A 21413-nucleotide genomic window follows, 5' to 3' on the forward strand; every position below is an offset into this window, starting at 1 on the left:
ATGTCCTCACCCAAATCTCATCTTGAACTGTAATTCCCATAATCCCTGCATGTTGTGGGAGGGACCCAGTGGGAGATAATTGAACCACGGGGGCGGTGACCTCCGTGCTATTCTCATGATGGTGAGTGAATTGTCATGCGATCAGATGGTTTTATAAGGGGTTTCCCCCTCTTCACTCTGCATTTCTCCTTGCCGCCGCCATGTGAAGCAGGACGTGTTTGCTTCCCTTTCTGTCATGATTGTAAGTTTCCTGGGGCCTCCCCAGCCCTGTGGAACTGTGAGTCAATTAAACCTCTTTCCTTTATAAATTATCCAGTCTCAGGTATGCCCTTATAGCAACGTGAGAATGGGCTAATATAGATGCAAATAATTCAGTGAATCAAATCAAATCAAATCAACAAGTAAGAGTTTCAACAACAGATTAGATCAAGCAGAAGAAAGAATTTATGAACTTGTGAAGAAAATTCACAGGGCTTATGGGACACCACTAAGTGAACAAATATACATTCTATGGATGCTAAAGAAGAAGAAGAGATGGGGAAAACTGTAGGAAACTTATATAATGAAATAATAGCTGAAAATTTCCAAAGTCTTGAGAGAGATGTGAACATCTAGATTCAGGAAGCTTAAAAGTCCCTAATAGATTCAACCCAAAAGATTCTCTCTGGGGCACATTTTAGTCAAACTTTAAAAAGTCAAAGAGAATTAGGCCGGGCGCGGTGGCTCAAGCCTGTAATCCCAGCACTTTGGGAGGCTGAGACGGGCGGATCACGAGGTCAGGAGATCGAGACCATCCTGGCTAACCTGGTGAAACCCCGTCTCTACTAAAAACATACAAAAAATTAGCCGGGCGAGATGGCGGGCGCCTGTAGTCCCAGCTACTCGGGAGGCTGAGGCGAGAGAATAGCGTAAACCCAGGAGGCGGAGCTTGCAGTGAGCGGAGATCCGGCCACTGCACTCCAGCCTGGGCGACAGAGCGAGACTCCGTCTCAAAAAAAAAAAAAAAAAAGTCAAAGAGAATTCTAAAAACAGCAAGAGAATATGTCAAGTCACATCTAAGGGAATCCCCATTATACTAACAGAAGACTTCTCAGCAGAAACCTTGCAGGCCAAGTGAAAATAGAATGATATACTCAAAATGCTGAAAGAAAAAAAAAAAAAAAAAACCTGCCACCCAAGAATACTATACCCAGAAAAGCTTTTCTTCAGAAATGATAGAGAAATAAAATATTTTCAGGAAAGGAAAGACTGAGGAAATTCGTCAACACCAGGCTGGCCTTACAAGAGATACTTAAGGAGTCCTACATCTGAAAGTGAAAGAACAATAACTACCATCATGAAAACACATGAAAGTATAAAACTCACAGAAAGAGCAGAAAGAGAAAGGATTCAAACCTTATCAATACAGAAAAACACTAAACTGCAAAGATAAATAATGAGGAAAAAAGTTGAAAAGGGCATACAAAACAACCAGAAAACAATTAACAAAATGATGGAAGTCCTCACTTACCAATAATAACCTTGAATGTAAATGAATTAAACTATCTAATTAAAAAATATACACTAGCCAAATTGGAAAAAAAAAGACCTAACTATAGGCTATGGATCAAAGACTTAAATCTAAGATCTGAAACTGTAAAAATTCTGGAAGATGGCCAGGTGTGGTGGCTCACACTTGTAATCCCAGCACTTTGGGAGGCCAAGGTGGGCGGATCACCTGAGGTGGGGAGTTTGAGACCAGCCTGACCAACATGAAGAAACCCCATCTCTACTAAAAATACAAAATTAGCCAGGCGTGGTGGTGCACGCCTTAATCCCAGCTACTCGGGAGACTGAGGCAGGAGAATCTCTTGAACCTCGGGGGCGGAGGTTGAGGTGAGCTGAGATTGTGCCATTGCACTCCAGCCTGAGTAACAAGAGTGAAACTCTGCTTCAAAAGAAAAAAAATTTTTGGAAGATAACTTAGGAAACCTGTTCTGGACATTGACCTAGGCAAAGAATTTATGACTAATACCCCAAAACCAAATGCAACCAAAACAAGAAGAGATAAATGGGACCTAATTAAACGAAAACACTCTGTACAGCAAAAGAAATAATCATCAGAGTAAACAGACAACCCACAGAATGGGAGAAAATATTTACAAACTATGTATCCAACAAAGGACTAATAACCAGAATCTACACGGAACTCAAATCAGTAAGAAGTAAAAACAAATAATCTCTTCAAAAAGTGGGCAAATGACATGAATAGACGTTTCTCAAAAGAAGATATACAAATAGCCAACAAACACATGAAAAAATGTTCATCACTAATCATCAGACAAATGCAAATTAAAACCACAATGAGATACCACCTTACCAGAGCCAGAATAGCCATTATTAAAAAGTCAAAAAACAATAAATGTTGGCATGGATGTGGCAACCACACACTGCTGGTGAAAATGTAAATTAGCTCAACCTCTATGGAAAACAGTATAAAGATTTCTTAAGGAACAGAACAAGACCCTGTCTCATATATATACACACTACATATGTGTGTATGTGTGTGTATATATATATAAATAAATATATGTATAGTCATTCTATTGTGTTATCAAAAACTAGAACTTAATTATTCTGATGGTATTTTTGTACTCACTAACTAACCCATCTTTTCCTTCCAACCCCACTACACTTCTCAGGTTCTGATAACCACCACCATTCAACTCACCACCTCCATGATATCAATTTTTTAGCTCCCACATATGAGTGAGAACATGTGATAGTTATCTTTCTGTGCCTGGATTATTTCACTTAACACAATATTCTCCAGTTCCATCCATGTTGCTGCAAATGAAAGAATTTCATTCTTTTTTTTTTTTTTTTTTTTTTTTTTTTTGAGACGGAGTCTCGCTCTGTCGCCCAGGCTGGAGTGCAGTGGCCGGATCTCAGCTCACTGCAAGCTCCGCCTCCCGGGTTTACGCCATTCTCCTGCCTCAGCCTCCCGAGTAGCTGGGACTACAGGCGCCCGCCACCTCGCCCGGCTAATTTTTTGTATTTTTTTAGTAGAGACGGGGTTTCACCAGGTTAGCCAGGATGGTCTCGATCTCCTGACCTCGTGATCCGCCCGTCTCAGCCTCCCAAAGTGCTGGGATTACAGGCTTGAGCCACCGCGCCCGGCCCAAGAATTTCATTCTTTTATATGGATGAATAGCCATATAAAATTCCATTGTGTATATATGCCATGTTTTCTTCATCCATTCATGACCACCTAGAATTCTATACTCTGTAAAAAATAATTCAATAATGAATTCTAAATACACATCTTCAGATAAATTGAAGCTGAAAGAAATAGTTTGAGTAGACACAAACTATAAGAAATATTAAATATAAATCTAAACATACAGAAAATAAACATAAATATAAAAGAAATAGTGCCAAATGAACACTTTTACCTACAGGAAGGGGAAAGAAACACCATAAAGGGTAAACATGCGTAACATAAAAGACTGCTTTTTCAAATTTTTAAGGACTGTCTAATTAAAATAACAATTTATGATAAAGCTTATAACACATACAAAAGCAACATATACGACAATTATAGCACAAAGGACAAAGAGAAAAAGTAAACAGAGTTATACCATTGTAAGGTTTTTACATTGAACATGAAATGGTAGGAAATTAACTCAAGGCAATCTATAATAAATTAAGGGTATGTGTTACCATTTTTAGAGCAGCCACTATGTGATGAACAAAAAATAGCCATATATTGTCTAGAGATCCTTCCATTGAGAGTTAGAGTCTACAATAAATGTGGCAAAGTGATGCTGTATGAGTTCTGAGCCAAGGTCTCAAGAAGACTTACAGCTTCTGCTCTCACTCTCTTGAAATGCTGCTCCAAGGATTAGCATCCTTAAGGATAAGAGACTACTTGGCGTAGAAGAGCTAGCCAACCCAGCCCACCTAGCTTTGTAACTAGCCTACACTATGTGGAACAGAGACTAAGGCACCCTATCTAATGTGATTCACAAAATATTATGAGTCAATAAGTGCATGTCATTTTAAGTCACTAAATTTGGGAGTAGTTGACAGTCACAAAAGGATGCATGTTATAAATTAAGAACAGCTATTTTAAAAAATGATACAAACAAATATGGCTAAAAAGCCAAAAGACAAGCTAAAACAAAATAGTAAGGAAAAAACTTGATTGATTCAAGAGAAAGGAAAAGAGAAACAAGAAAACAAAGAGAAAATGTGATAAATAGAAAGGAAATTGCCAGATAAAAAACTTAAACTGGGTCACATCAGTAATTCCATTAGATGTAAGTGGATGAAGTTGATCAACCAAAGACAAAGATTGCCATACTACTAGAAATAAGACGATCCATCTATATGCTACTTGCAAGGGACACAGTTCAAGGAAAAGGACACAAATGGGTTGAAAATAAAAGAATGGAAAATTATATGCCACGCAAACACTAAGCATAAGAAAGCCAGGTGCCTGTATTAATGTTATACAAAAGAGACTTTGGAACAAAGTTCCAAAGATAAAAAGTTCCAAAGTTCCAGAGATAAAGAAAAACATTTCATGATGATAAGATGATGAATTTATCAGATGGACCATAACAACCTTACATATCTGTGCACCCAATAACATAGCTTCAAAATACAATAATTTATAATGTACAGAAATAATGTTATACATTATGTTATATGTTATGTATGTTTAATATATTGTATTAGGTTATATATTTTTATTACATTATGTTATATATTATACATAATGTATAGAAAGAGTAGGCAAAAAATCATTTAGGATAAATAAGATTTGGAAAACACTATTAAGCAACCTCACCTAACTACATGTAGGATGTGCTACAGTCCAAACCAGCAGACTTCAAATTCTATTCAAGTGTATACAGAAAATTCACCAAAATGGATCACATGTTGGTCAGGTTTAATAAATCACAAAGGATTGAAATCAAACCAAATACGTTATTTCACCACAATGGAATAAAAGTAGTAATACAAGTAATTAATAACAAAAAGAAATTGAACAACACACTCCTAAATGACTCATGCATGGACGAATAAATCATGCATAGGAATAGGAAAATACTTTAAAATGAACACTAGTGAAATAAACATGAAACTTCATGGGTTGATTCTAAAGTAGCGTTTCGAATTCTAAATGACTATAGTAGGAAAGAAAAAATTGGAATCAATGATCCAAGCTTCCGACTCAAGAAGCTAGAAAAGAAAACCAAATTAAATCCAAAGAAAATCAAATAAAAGAAGAAATAAGAATGAGAAGACATCAATAAAACATAAAACAGATCAATGTCAATTATACCTCAACAAAGCTGCTAATAAAAATAGATTATGTATTTATTTATTCATTTATTCATTCATTCATTCATTTATTTTAAACAGAGTCTCGTTCTGTTGCCCAGGCTGGAGTGCAGCGGCGCAATTTCAGCTCACTGCCAGCTCCACCTCCTGGGTTCATGCCATTCTCCTGCCTCAGCCTAAAAATAGATTTTTAAAACTCCAAAAAAGTTAATTTTTGCCCCTTGAAAAGATTAGTAAAAGTTATAACTACAATCATGTAAATGAAAAAGGGCATTACTACAGATTCTATTGATATAATAAAATATGAGATACTGCAACTAGCATGACAAAAAATTTGACAACTCAAACGAAACAAATTCCTTAATAAAGTTAACTTTCACAAACTAAAACAAGAAGAAATAGAATCTGAATAGTCACATATCTGTTAAAGAGTCATATATCCTGTTAAAGAAATTGAATCTATAATTAAGAACACTTCACTCCCACTCCATCCCCACGACGGGATTAAAAACCCCGGGTGCAGATGATTTCTCTCAAACATTGAAGGAAGAAATGCCAGTTCTATACATACTTCTTCAAAAAATAGAAGAGGAAAGAGCAATGTTCAACTTTTTTTAGTTAGCTTTATTGAGATTGAATTGACATACAGAGTTTTGCCACATATACACACAATTACCATAATCAACCTAAAGGACGTATCTATCACTCCAAAAAGTTTATTCACGCACCTTGGTAATCCGTCTCTCTCCCATGCTCCATTTCCACACAAACACTTATCTGCTTTGTGTCATTATCGATCACTCTGCATTTTTGACAATTTTACACAAACTGAATCAAAAGATTTACTCATGTTTGTCTGGCTTTATTCAGCATAATTATCTTGGGATTTATCCATGTTGTTGCATGCATCATGAGTTCTTTTTGATGGCTGAACGGAATTTCCTTAAATGGATATGCTAGAATTTGTTTATTCATTCACCTGCTGATGAACATTTAGATTGTTTTACATTTTTGCCTGATACCTGCATGGCTGCTATGAACATTCATGCAGAAGTCTGTGTGTGGATATATGATGCCATCTTATTTCTCTTGAGCAAATACCTAGGAGTGGAATACCTAGGGTTTTATGGTAGACAAATGTCTAAATGTTTAAGCAACTGCCATACTATTTTCCAAAATGGTTTTACATTTGACATTACACCCACAATACAGAGTTACAGTTTCTCCGTATGGCTTCCAACACTTGGCATGGTCCGTATAAAACTGTATGACATTGGAAACCATTTGCCAGTTTCTTATAAAGTTAAAATACACATCTAACCTATGCCCCAGTAATTCCTTCTCCTTAGTGTATATGCAAGAGAAATAAATGCATATACTCATTCAAAAAGGCATTTATAAGAATGTCCTCAGAAACTTGCTGCACAACAGCTCAACACTGAACATAACCCAAATGTGTATGGACAGAATAATGGATAAACAAACTGTAGTATATTCCTATTTATACATACAACAACATGGGCAAATCTCAAAAAATATTATGTTGAAAGAAAGAAGCCAAGGCCAGGTGCAGTGACTCACACTTGTAATTCCAGCACTTTAGAAGGCCAAGATGGGGGATCGTTTGAAGACGGGAGTTTGAGACCAACCTGAACAACATGGTGAGACCCCCATCGCTACAAAAAACATTTAAAAATTAAGCCAGGCACAGTGGCTCACACCTCTAATCCCAGCACTTTGGGAGGCCAAGGCAGATGTATTACTTGAGGTCAGGAGTTCGAGACCAGCCTGGCTAACATGGTAAATCCCTGTCTCTAGTAAAAATACAAAAATTACCCAGCCATGGTAATGGGCACCTGGAATCTCCCCTACTCAGGAAGCTAAGGCAGGAGAATTGCTTGAACCGAGAAGACGGAGGTTGTAGTGAGCCGAGATCGCACCACTGCATTCCAGCCTGGTTGACAGAGTGAGACTCTGTCTCAAAAAAAATAATAATAAAATAAAATTAGCCCAGTGTGTATGGTGCAGGCCTACATTCCCAGCTACTCAGGAGGCTGAGGTGAGAGGATCGCTTAAGCCCAGGAGGTAGAGGCTGCAGTGAACTGATAGTGCCACTGCACTCCAGCCTGGGCAACACAGCAAGACTCCATCTCTAAAAAATTAAAAAATTACGTATTACCAAAAGAAGAAAGAATCCAAACACAAGAGAACATACTCCATGATTCCATTTATATGAAGCTTAAGTAGGCAAACTAATTTGTAGTCATAGATGTCAGAATAGCGGTTGTCTGTGGAGGGTGGAGGAAGAATGATTGTCTGGACAGGTACAGAAAGGGATTTTTCTAGGGTGCAGAAATCTTTAATATTTTGATCTGTGTGGTGGTGATATGCATGCATACATATTTTTAAAATTCATTCAGCTATACATGTAAGATTAATGTATTTTACTGTATGTAAATTATACCTCAGTAAAGTGCTGTCAGCATAAAACAGAAAACCTGTATTTGGTAGTCGGTTCTCCTGGAAAAAAAAAGAAGGAAAGGAAGAGGGAGAAGAGAGAGAGAAAATGAGGGAGAAAGAAAGAGAGGGAGGGAAAAGTATATTTACAATTTCATGGCTTTCCATAGTAGTCTTTAAATGCATCTGTTGTCCAGGCATTCCAGTCAATGTAACGTTTGTCCCAAATTTTTCCATTTTTTATTATTAGTTTTGTAACTTTCAGTTTATACCTCTAGCTTCTACCATGGTGAGACCTACTATGGTGTGAGACATGCATGCATGGAACAGAGTTGTCACTTTGATGTGTATTTAAATCTAAAAGACAAATCAATCATATCTTATCTTGATTTTCCTGATTCTTTCCAGACTAAAATCTTTTTTTTTTTTTTTTTTTTTTTTTTGAGACGGAGTCTCGCTCTGTTGCCCAGGCTGGAGTGCAGTGGCCGGATCTCAGCTCACTGCAAGCTCTGCCTCCCGGGTTCACACCATTCTCCTGCCTCAGCCTCCCGAGCAGCTGGGACTACAGGCGCCCGCCACCTCGCCCGGCTAGTTTTTTGTATTTTTTAGTAGAGACGGGGTTTCACCATGTTAGCCAGGATGCTCTCGATCTCCTGACCTCGTGATCCACCCGTCTCGGCCTCCCAAAGTGCTGGGATTACAGGCTTGAGCCACCGCGCCTGGCCAAATCTCTTATACTAAGAGAGCACTGATACGGTTTGGCTTTGTGTCCCCACCCAAATCTCATTTTGAACTGTAGTTCCCATAATCTTCACTTGTCATGGGAGGGACAAGGTGGAGATTGTTGAATCATGGTGGTGGTTTCACCCATCCTGTTCTCATGATAGTGAGCTAGTTCTCATGAGATCTGATGGTTTTATGAGGTGTCTCTCCCTTTGTGCAGCACTCACTCTCTCTCCTGCTGCCAGATGAAGAAAGATGTGTTTGCTTCCCCTTCTGCCATGATTGTAAGTCCATGAGGCCTCCCCAGCCTTGCAGAACTGTGAGTCAATTAAACCTCTTTCCTTTAAAAATTACTCAGTCTCGAGTATTTCTTCATAGCCACAGGAGAATGAACTAATACAAGCACAGAAGATGTTCTCTATTAAATATTTATTTATTTATTTATTTATCTGTCAGATGTCCATGAGGATTTGAAGACTAGAAGATACATAGATAGATAGATAGATAGATAGATAGATAGATAGAGAGATAGATAGAGAGAGAGATAGATAGAGAGATATAGAGATAGAGATATCAGACATAAGGATCTAGGGAGGGCTAATTTCTGTGGTCTAGGGTAGAAGTGAGAGAATATTCTATACTGCTGCTCCTAGCAGCCACCTGGTGTACCAGCCAGTTGTATTATGGTCCATGCCATAGCATGGAAGATGCACAAAGCTGACAGGTTGTCCATTGGCAGGCTTTTAGGTATAAATGAAAAATGTGCAGAAAACAAGGACTAAAAGCCCTGCTGTAAAAAATCTAGAGGGTAGTTTGAAAGCTCTTGCTACAGTGGTTTGGTCAGTTTTTGTATGATACAAAGCCACAGCAATATATTTTGTTTGGTAACCTTTTGTATTTTGCAATAAATACTCTCAACAGCAGTAAACTCAAGAAATAGAAATGCATGTTACTCAACAAAATTGACAAACATGTATTTTGCACAAAATGTTTGTCAGTGTCTATCATCCCTTGTCTTAGCCACAGTAATGTCCATGAGGATTTGAAGACTAGAGGATAAAAATCTGTTGAAGATGCATGAGGATTTGCTTTCAAAGGCTGTGCCTGATGATAATGATTTAAAACACAACTATAGCAGGTGTGTTTATACTTCATTCTATGAACCATGACTTTTCATTGAAATCAAAGGTAATTTTGTTCATTTTTTAATTTCAATTTTTTGGGCACACAAAGAGTAAAGCAATACTTAGTAAAATATTGGTTCTAATAGCAAAAATATTATTTTGGACACAGTGAAATGGTGACAGTCATATAACATATCATTAAATGTTTCAACCAGAAAATCATTTAAGTTATCCCAATAATTTGATTTTTGCATTCATTTCAAAGTAAAGTGGTTGAAAGTTCATTCTGTCAAAGATAAAATATCTGACATTGTGAGTATTTAAATTCAGCCAAAAAAACATCAACCTTAGAAACAACACTGTTTTGTTGTAGATGCATTTTGAGGGGGGTATTGTATAAACTTATAAGGTACATGTGTAATTTTTGTTATGTGGATAGATTGTGTAACAGTGAAATTGGGGCTTTTAGAGTATATATCACCTGAAAAATGTGTACTAAGTAATTTTCAGTCATCCATTCTGCTGTCACCACACCCACCCTTCCAAGTCTCCAATGTCTACCATTCCACAATCTATGTCCATGTGTACACATTATTTATCTCCCATTTATAAGTAAGAACATGCAGTATTTGTCTTTCTGTGACTGACTTGCTTAGTTTAAGATAATGGCCTCCAGTTCTATCCCTGTCGCTGCAAAAGACATGACTTCATCCTTTTTATGGTTGAGTAGTATTCCTTTGTGTATATATACCACATTTTTAGTTCAGTCATACGTCAGTGAACACTTAGGTTTATTCCATATCTTTGTTTTTGCGAATAATGCTGTGATAAACATATGAGTGCAGGTATATTTTTGATGTAATTATTTCTTTTCCTTTGGGTAGATATCCAGTAGTGGGATTGCTAGATCAAATGTAGTGCTATTTTTAGTTCTTTGAGAAATCTTATTATTTTTCATAGAGGTTGTACTAATTTACATTCACACTAATCGTGTATAAGCATCCCCTTTTCTCTTCACCTTTGCCAACATCTGTTATTTTTTGTCTTTTTTTTTGGTTTTGAGACGGAGTCTCACTCTGTCATCCAGGCTGGAGTACAATGGTGCAATCTTGGCTCACTGCAACCTCCACCTCCTGGGTTCAAGCAAGTCTCCTGCCTCAGCCTCCAGAGTAGCTGGGACTACAGGTGCCCACCACCATGCCCAGCTAATTTTTTGTATTTTTAGTAGAGACAGGGTTTCACTGTGTTAGTCAGTATGGTTTCAATCTCCTGACCTTGTGATTCGCCTGCCTCGTCTCCCAAAGTATGTCTTTTTAATAGTAGCCGTTCAGACTGGTATGAGACAATATTTCACTGTGGTTTTAATTTGTATTTCTCTGATGATTAGTGATGTTGAACATTTTTTCACATTCTTGTTGGTCATTTGTACGTTTTCCTTTGATAAATGTCTATTCATGCTTTTAGCCCACTTTTTAATGGATTTGTTTTTGTTGTTGTTGAGTTGTTTGAGTCCCTTGCAAATTCTGGATATTAGTCCTCTGTCAGATGCATAGTTTATAAATATTTTAAATTCAAATTTCAGTGAAATATAACGTCATGATAAAAAAATATTTTTATTGAATTATGAAATCTGTGAAACATTTATATTTGGAATCAGTGTGATACACATAATTTTGAAGTGCATCTAAACAAGATGTGATTTTCTTTCCATCAAAATAGAAGCTATAATTGCTCAAATTTACAAACATTTTTAGAGTAGACAGAGTTAGAGAAGTTGAGTTGCCAAGTTTTTTTATCAACATGAAATTAGATTTTTAAAAAAACAAAAATGTAAACAATAAACCCTCTGCAGGGTAGTTCTGTAGCTCACTGTTGCTTTCCTGCCTCTAATCCATAGGATCAGAGAAGTGTTTAAGTGTTTAAAATATGACCCTGTAATTAACCTACAATAGTATTGAACCCACTCATGAACATTTTCTCAAAATTCTAGTTGTGTTTTCTTCAAAATCAGTTAGAAATCTTTAGTCTTTAATCACAACCTGTGGTAAATAAAGCACAAAAACCTTCAAATTTTGAAGACATTAGCAAATTCAAAATATTGGAAACTGATCTTGCAAACTGGAAAGCATTGAAATTTATCCCCTGTATAAAAAGGAGAAACAAAAAAAGAAGCAAAAGCAGTGTATAATTCTGAAATGTGTAATTCTGAAAATGCATAATTGTGGCTTAGAATGTATTGACTTGTAGCAAGAAAGCTGTATCTTTGGATACAGCTCCCAATTTTAATTGGATGAACTTGTATTTTGAATTAAAATAAAATAGTTCATAGCAACAATCACGTTTTCATATCTAAATCTGATGAAACATTCAAAACATATATTATTATTTGGTCTTGTAAAATATATGTTGTAATATATATTATTATTTCGTGTTGAAAAATATTCTAACTGGAGACCCAAAAAAATTGCACATGAAAAATACAGAATCTGAAATATTTCTACAGTTCAGTGTAAAAAAAATTAGAATTAAGTATATCCTTCATTTAAAAAGCACTAAATGTGGAAAGGAAAAACTGGTGCCAGCCACTGCAAAAAACACACAAAAATATAAAGACCTATGACACTATGAAGAAACTGCATCAACTAATGTGCAAAACAACCAGCTAGGATGACAGGATCAAATTCACACATAACAATATTAACCTTAAACGTAAATGGGCTAAATGCCCCAATTAAAAGACACAGACTAGCAAATTGGATAAAGAGGCAAGACCCATTGGTGTGCTGTATTCAGGAGACCCATCTCACATGCAAAGACACACATAGGCTCAAAATTTACCAAGGAATATTTACCAAGCAAATGGAGAGGAATAAAAACAATGCAAGGGTTGCAATCCTAGTCTCTGATAGAACAGACTTTAAACCAAGAAAGATCAAAAAAGACAAAGAAGGGCATTACATAATGGTAAAGGGATCAATGCAACAAGAAGAGCTAACTATCCTAAATATATATGCACCCAATACAGGAGTACTTAGATTCATAAAACAAGTTCTTAGAGACATACAAAGAGGCTTGGACTCTCATACAGTAATAGTGGGAAGCTCTAACACCTCACTGTCAATATTAGATCAATCAGACAGAAAATTAACAAAGATACTTAGGACCTGAACTCAGCTCTGCACCAAGTGGGCCTAACAGACATCTACAGAACTCTCCACCCCAAATCAAGAGAATATACATTCTTCTCAGCACCACATAGCACATATTCAAAAATTGACCACATAATTGCAAGTAAAACACTCCTCAGTAAATGCAAAAGTACAGAAATCATAACAGTCTCTCAGACCACAATAGAACCGAATTAGAACTCAGGATTAAGAAAATCACTCAAAACCACACAACTACATGGAAATTGAACAACCTGCTCCTGAATGACTACTGGGTAAATAACAAAATTAAGGCAAAAACAAATAAGTTCTTTGAGGCCAATGAGAACAAAGAGACAACATACCAGAATCTCTGGAACACAGCTAAAGTAGTGTTAAGAAGCAAATTTATAGCACTAAATGCCTACAACAGAAAGCTGGAAAGATCCAAAATCAACGGACTAACATCACAATTAAAAGAACTAGAAAGGCAAGAGCAAACAAATTCAAAAGCTAGCAGAAAACAAGAAATAACTAAGATCAGAGCAGGACTGAAGGAGATAGAGACACAAAAAACCTTTCAAAAGATCAGTGAATCCAGGAGCTGTGTTTTTTAAAAAAAAATTAACAAAATAGATGGACCAGTCACTAGACTAATAAAGAAGAAAAAAGAGAAGAATCAAATAGACACAATATAAAATGATAAAGGGGATATCACCACTGATCCCACAGAAATACAAACTACCATCAGAGAATGCTATAAACACCTCTATGCAAATAAACTAGAAAATCTAGAAGAAATGGATAAATTCCTGAACACATACACCCTCCCAAGACTAAACCAAAAAGAAGTTGAATCCCTGAAAAGACCAATAACAAGTTCTGAAATTGAGGCAGTAATTAATAGCCTACCAACCAAAAAATGCCCCAGACCAGGTGGATTCAAACAGAGGTACAAACAAGGAGCTGGTACCATTCCTTCTAAAACTATTCTGAACAACAGAAAAAGAGGAACTGCTCCCTAACTCATTTTATGAGGCCAACATCATCCGGATACTAAAACCTCACAGAGACACAACAAAAAAAGAAAATTTCAGGGCAATGTACCTGGTGAACACGGATACAAAAATCCTCAGTAAAATACTGGCAAACCAAATCCAACAGCACATCAAAAAGCTTATCCACCACGATCAAGCTGGCTTCATACCTGGGATGCAAGGCTGGTTCAACATATGCAAATCAATAAATGCAATCCATCACATAAACAGAACCAATGACAAAAACCACATGATTATCTCAATAGAAGCAGGTAAGGTATTTGATAAAATTCAACACCCTTCATGCTAAAAACACTCAATAAACTAGGTATTGATGGAATGTATCTCAAAATAATAAGAGCTATTTATGACAAAACCACAGCCAATATCATACTGAATGGGCAAAAGCTGGAAGCATTCCCTTTGAAAACCGGCACAAGACAAGGATGCACTCTCTCACCACTCCTATTCAACGTGGAATTGAAGTTCTGATCAGTGCAATCAGGCAAGAGAAAGAAATAAAGGTTTTCAAATAGGAAGAGAGGAAGTTGAATTGTCTCTGTTTGCAGATGACATGATTGTATATTTAGAAAATCCCATTGTCTCAGCCCAAAATCTCCTTAGGCTGATAAGTAACTTCAGCAAAGTCTCACGATACAAAATCAATGTGCAAAAATCACAAACATTCCTATGCACGAATAACAGACAAACAGCCAAATCATGACTGAACTCCCATTCACAACTGTAACAAAGAGAATAAAATACCTAGGAACCCAACTTACAAAGGATGTGAAGGACCTCTTCAAGAACTACAAACCACTGCTCAAGAAAATAAGAGAGGACACAAACAAATGGAAAAACATTCCATGATCATGGATAGGAAGAATCAATATTGTGAAAATGGCCATACTGCCCGAAGTAATTTATAGACTCAATGCTATCCCCATCAAGCAACCACTGACTTTCTTCACAGGATTAGGAAAAAAAAACTACTTTGAATTTCATATGGAACCAAAAAAGAGCCCGCATAGCAAAGACAATCCTAAGCAAAAAGAACAAACCTGGAGGCATCAGGCTACCTGAATTCAAACTATATTACAAGGCTACAGTAATCAAAAAGCATGGTACTGGTACCAAAACAGATATATAGACCAATGGAACAGAACAGAGACCTTAGAATTAACACCATACATCTACAGTCATCTGATCTTCAACAAACCTGACAAAAAACAAGCAATGGGGAAAGATTCCCTATGTAATAAATGGTGCTGGGAAAACTGGCTAGCCATATGCAGAAAACTGAAACTGGACCCCTTTGTTACACCTTATACAAAAATTAACCCAAGATGGATTGAAGACTTAAATGTAAAACTCAAAACCATAAAAACCCTAGAAGAAAACCTAGGCAATGTCATTCAGGACATAGGCATTGGCAAAGGCTTCAGTGACTAAAACACTAAATGCAATTGCAACAGCCTGGCATGGTGGCTCATGCCTGTAATCCCAACACTTTGGGAGGCCGAGGTGGGTGGATCACCTGAGGTCAGGATTTTGAGACCAGCCTGGCCAACATAGTGAAACCCCGTCTCTACTAAAAATACAAAAAATTAGCTGTGCCTGGTGACTGGCACCTGTAATCCCAGCTACTCAGGAGGCTGAGGCAGGAGAATCGCTAGAAACCAGGAGGTAGAGGTTGCAGTCAGCCAAGATCATGACATTGCATTCCAACCTGGGCAACAAGAGTGAAACTCCGTCTCAAAGAGAAAAAAAAGCAATTGCAACAAAAGCCAAAATTGACAAACTGACAAATGGGATTTAATTAAACTAAAGAGCTTCTGCACAGCAAAAGAAAACATCATCAGAGTGAACAGGCAACCTACAGAATGAGAGAAAATTTTAGCAAGCTACCCTTTGACAAAGGTCTGATACCCAGAATCTACAAGGAACTTAAAAAAATTTTACAAGAAAAAAAAATCCCATCAAAAAGTGGGTAAAGGATATGAACAGACACTTCTCAAAGGAAGGCATTATGCAGTCAACAAACCTATGTTCATCATCACTGGTCATTGGAGAAATGCAAATCAAAACCACAATGAGATACCATCTCATGCCAGTTAGAATGGTGATTATTAAAAAGTCAGGAATCAACAGATGCTGCTGAGGCTGTGGAGAATTAGGAATGCTTTTACACTATTGATGGGACTGTAAATTAGTTCAACAATTGTGGAAGACAGTGTGGCGATTCCTCAAAGATCTAGAACCAGAAATACCATTTGACCCAGCAATCCCATTACTGGGTATATACCCAAAGGATGACAAAGCATTCTATTATAAAGACACATGCACACATATGTTATTGCCCGTTCAGTATGATATCAGCTGTGGGTTTGTCATCGATGGCTCTTCTTATTTTGAGGTATGTTCCTTCGATGCCAGGAATAAAGCCTACTTGCTTGTGGTGTATTAACTTTTTGATTTGCTGCTGGATTCAGTTTGCTGGTATTTTCTTGAGGATTTATGCATGTATGTTCATTGGGGATATTGGCCTGAAGTTTTCTTTTTCCCTTTAGTCTCTGCCAGATTTTGATATTAGGCTGATGCCAGCTTCATATAATCAGTTAGGGAGGAGTCCCTCCTCCTCAATTTTTTTAGAATAGCTTCAGTAGGATTGGTACCAGTTCTTTGTACATCTAAAGATGTCCATCTTAGATGTACATCTAAAGAAGGCTAATAGGACTGATAAACTATTTTAATAATGTTTCAAGATACAAAATGGATGTACAAAAATCAGTAGCATGTCTAATAATGTCCAGGCTGGGAGTCAGATCAAGAACATAATCCCATTTATAATAACCACAAAGAAAATGAAATACCTAGGAATACAGCTAATCAAGGAGGTGAAAGATCTCTACAGATAGAACTACAAAATACTTCTGAAAGAAATTGCAGATGACAAAAATAAATGGAAAAACATTCCATGCTCATGGATTGGGAGAATCTGTATCATTAAAGTGGCCATACAACCCAAAGCAATCTACAGATGCAATACTATTCCTATCAAACTATCAACATCATTCTTCACAGAATTAGAAAAAAACTATCCTAAAATTCATACGGAAGAAAAAAGAGACCAAATGGTCCAAACAATCGTAAGTAAAATGAACAAAGCTGGAGACATAACACTACCCAACTTCAAACTATGACATTAGGTTATAGTAACCAAAATAGCATGGTACTGGTACAAAACCAGACACATAGACCAGTGGAACAGAATAGTGAACCCAGAAGTAAATCCACACACCTATAACCATGTGCTCTCCAACAAAGTCGAAAGAAACAAGCAATGAGGAAAAGATTCCCTATTCGACAAATGGTGCTGGGATAACTGGCCACCCATATGCAGAAGAATGAAACTGGACCCTTACCTTTCACCATATATAAAAATTAACCCAAGATGGATCAAAGACTTAAATGTAAGACCTCAAATTTAAGAAAAAAAAAATCTAGAAGAGAACCTAGGAAATACCCTCTGGATATCGGCCTTGGGGAAGAATTTAGGACTAAGTCCTCAAAACAACTGCAATTAACCAAAAATTGACAAGTGGTACCTAATTAAATGAAAGAGACTCTGCACAGCGAAGGAAACTATCTACATACAAAAAAACCCTACAGAATGGGAGAAATACTCACAAATATACATCTACAAAGGTCTAATATTCAGAATTTATAAGGAACTTAAACAAATCAACAAGCAGAAAACAACCCCATTAAAAAATGGTCAAAGGCAAAAACAAGCAATGGGGAAAGGATTCCCTATTTAATAAATGGTGCTGGGAAAACTGGCTAGCCATATGCAGAAAACTGAAACTGAATCCCTTCCTTACACCGTATACAAAAATTAACTCAAGATGGATTAAAGACTTAAATGTAAGACCTAACACCATAAAAACCCTAGAAGAAAATCTAGGCTATAATACCATTCAGGACATAGGCAAGGGCAAAGACTTCATGACTAAAACACCAAAAGCAATGGTAACAAAAGCCAAAATAGACAAATGGGATCTAATTAAACTAAAGAGCTTCTGCACAGCAAAATAAACTATCATGAGAGTGAACAAGCAACCTACAGAATGGGAGAAAATTTTTGCAATCTACCCGTCTGACAAAGGGCTAATATCCAGAATCTACAAAGAACTTAGGCAAATTTACAAGAAAAAAATAAACAACCCCATCAAAAAGGATATTAACAGATGCTTCTCAAAAGAAGACATTTGTGCAGCCAAACAAACATATGAAAATAAGCTCATCATCACTGCTCATTAGAGAAATGCAAATCAAGACCACAGTGAGATACCATCTCACGCCAGTTACAATGGTGATCATTAAAAACTCAAGAAACAGCAGATGCTGGAGAAGATGTGGAGAAATAGGAACGTTTTTACACTGTTGGGAGTGTAAATTAGTTCAACCACTATGAAAGACAGTGTGGCGATTCCGCAAGGATCTAGAACCAGAAATACCATTTGACCCAGCAATTCCGTTACTGGGTATATACCCAAAGGATGATAAATCATGTTACTGTACAGAAACATGCACACGTATGTTTATTGTGGCACTATTCACAATAGCAAAGACTTGGAACCAACCCAAATGTCCATCAGTGATAGACTGGATTAAGAAATGTGGCACATATACATCATGGAATACTATGAAGCCATAAAAAAGGATGAGTTCATGTCCTTTGCAGGGACATGGATGAAGCTGGAAACCATCATTCTAAGCAAACTATCACAAGAACAGAAAACCAAACACCACATGTTCTCATTCATAGGTGGGAGTTGAACAACAAGAACACATGGACACAGGATGGGGAACATCACACACCAGGGCCTGTCAGGGAGTGGAGGGCAAGGGGAGGGATAGCATTAGGAGAAACATCTAATGTAAATGACAAGTTGATGGATGCAGCAAACCAACATGGCACATGTATACCTGTGTAACAAACCTGCATGTTGTGCACATGTACACTAGAACTTAAAGTATAATTTTAAAAAATGGTCAAAGGACATGAGCAGACACTTCTCAGAAGGAGACATACAAGCAGCCAACAACCGTATGGAAAAATGCTAATCATCACTAATCATCAGAGAAATGCAAATAAAAAACCTCAGTGGGATACCACCACACACCAATCAGAATAGTTATTATTAAAAAGTCAAAAAACAACAAATGCAGGTGAGGCTGTGGAGAAAAGGGAATGCTCACACACTATTGGTGGAAATGTAAATAGTTCAGCCACAGTGGAAAGCAGTTTGGAGATTTCTCAAAGAACTAAAAATAGAACTACCAATCAAGCCAGCAATCCTATCATTAGGTATCTACCCAAAAGGATATAAATTGTTCTACCAAAAAGACACATACACTCATAAGTTCATTACAGCACTATGCAGAATACAAAGATAGAAAATCAACGTAGGTGCCCATCAACAGTGAAGTGGATTTTTTTTTAATGTGGTACATACACACCATGGAATCCTATGCAGACCTAGGAAAGAATAAAATCATGTCCCTTGCCGCAACATGGATGCAGCAGGCAGCCATGATCCTAAGCAAATTAACACAGGAACAGAAAACTGAATACCACATATTCTCATTCATAAATGGGAGCTAAACATTGAGCACACGGGACATAAACAAGGGAACGATAGACACTGCAGACTATTAGTGGGGGAAGGGAGGAGAGGGTGTGGGTTGAAAAACTACCTATTGGCTGCTATGCTCACTACCTGGGTGCAATATACCCATGTAACAAGCCTGCACATGTACCCCCATATCTAAAATAGAAGTTGACATTTTAGAAAAAGAAAGAAAAAGAAAATCGTTTTTGTAGAACAAGGTATTTATTACTTTCTGCTGCGTAACTTAAAACTTAAAAAACTTAGTGCGTTTAACCAACAGCCATTCACTAAACTCACTCTTCCACAGGTCAGCAGCTTGTGTTGGCTCAGCTGGGCAGTTCTGGTCTGAGTGGGACTTGGCTGATATTGGTTGGATATGTTCATTTGCCTGTAGTTCTCTGCAAGGTATGGGCCTGAATGGTCAATAATGACTTCATCTGGTACAACTGAGGCAACTGGGGCTCCTTTTCTCATGGTTTCCTGTTCTCCGGTAGGCTATCCAGGCTCATTCACATGGCATTCTCATGGTTCCAAAAATACAAAAACAGCAGCCGCAAAGCCTTTTGAGGCCTAGGGCTATGAATGGCATGACGTCACTTCCACCACACTCTATCAGTCAAAGTAAGTCATAAGACCATACAGTTTCAAGAAATGGAGAGATAAATTCAGTCTTTTAATGAGAGTTGCTTTGAGATATTGTGGCCACTTCTGCAAATCTCCTACAAACTGTTTTAGAGCTCTACCAATATAAAAATTCAATTTACTGATAAACAAATACTCTGAAAAGTATATAATTTTAATTTATTTTAGAACCCTTTTCATTCACTCACTACTTGGATAATAATGGATCTCCTCAAGCCATTCCATCACTCCTTCAGGAGCCCAGGGAATTTTTTTGCAAAGCCCTAAAATTGAGAGCGATGACACCAGAAAGATAAAAAAAAAAAAAAAAAGACTCAGAACTTAGAGTACAACTGAGTTATGGCTGTGGTGTACACCAAAACAAAGATCCTTGACTTCCTTCTGCTGTAGTCTCTAGGACCTTCCTGATGTAGGACCTACCCTGCATCTTCAACCTCTGTGAAGCTGAACTTGTCACACGCATTGGCATAGAATAAATACCCTTTATTTGAGCTCCTTGGGAAGTCTTTCCTCAATTTCTCTATCACAAAACAGTCAAATGGTCTACAAGGATCAGTGCTGTCTCCTGGAAAAAGAAATGGGATTGAGTTAAAAGAATTCTGTTTCTGTCCTTGCTTCAACACTTGTAAGGTGAATGTCTTTGCCAAGTCTTCCAATTCTTAGATTCTCAGAGTCTGTCATCTTTGTGGAGGACTCCAGTTATGAGCCAACAGGTGGATTTTAACCAGGAACAATACACCATATCAGCTCCATTAGATGTTTTCAAAGAGAGGAGATGCTCAAGAGAAAATACCAGTGATGGGTTTTCTAGAGGGCAACCATTTACTTTCTCCTTGAGATATGCCTAAGACATCCTCACAATAACTACTGTAGAAGAATAATACCTTGTCTACAGTCATAAAGGTAATATTATATTCCCAATCTCAGAAAGCAGGCAATAGTGAACCTACAACTGAAAAGAATCTCATCTCTATGAATGGGTTTATGAACTTCACTGATTACCCAGAGTTGGAATTGCCCTTGTTCTTAGTGTTTCTCAGTTGCTTCCTGGCCATTATTTGAGAAATATGGAATGGGTCATTCTGACCCAAGTGCATCTCTTCACCCTATATACTTCTTCCTAACAAATGTCACCCTTTGGGATACCTCAGTCATCATGCCTCAGATCCTGGCCATTCTGGCCAGAGGCAAGACAACCATTTCCCATGGCCACTAATAAAAGCAATGAGATCCTTTCTCTTCATTTGTGTAGGAACTTAGTGTTTCCTGCCAACA

At 37.3% G+C, this 21413-nt stretch overlaps 1 protein-coding gene across 1 annotated transcript in view; it reads right to left on the reverse strand.

The window, feature by feature from the left end:
• LOC117080919 (olfactory receptor 9Q1) overlaps positions 1 to 21413 on the reverse strand; it is a 152004-nt gene that overhangs the window by 80592 nt on the left and 49999 nt on the right. The gene's annotated exons all lie outside the window — the stretch shown is intronic.

This window comes from Trachypithecus francoisi, unplaced genomic scaffold (assembly GCF_009764315.1).
Source record: "Trachypithecus francoisi isolate TF-2019V2 unplaced genomic scaffold, Tfra_2.0 Lachesis_group8, whole genome shotgun sequence".
Lineage (NCBI taxonomy): Eukaryota > Metazoa > Chordata > Mammalia > Primates > Cercopithecidae > Trachypithecus > Trachypithecus francoisi.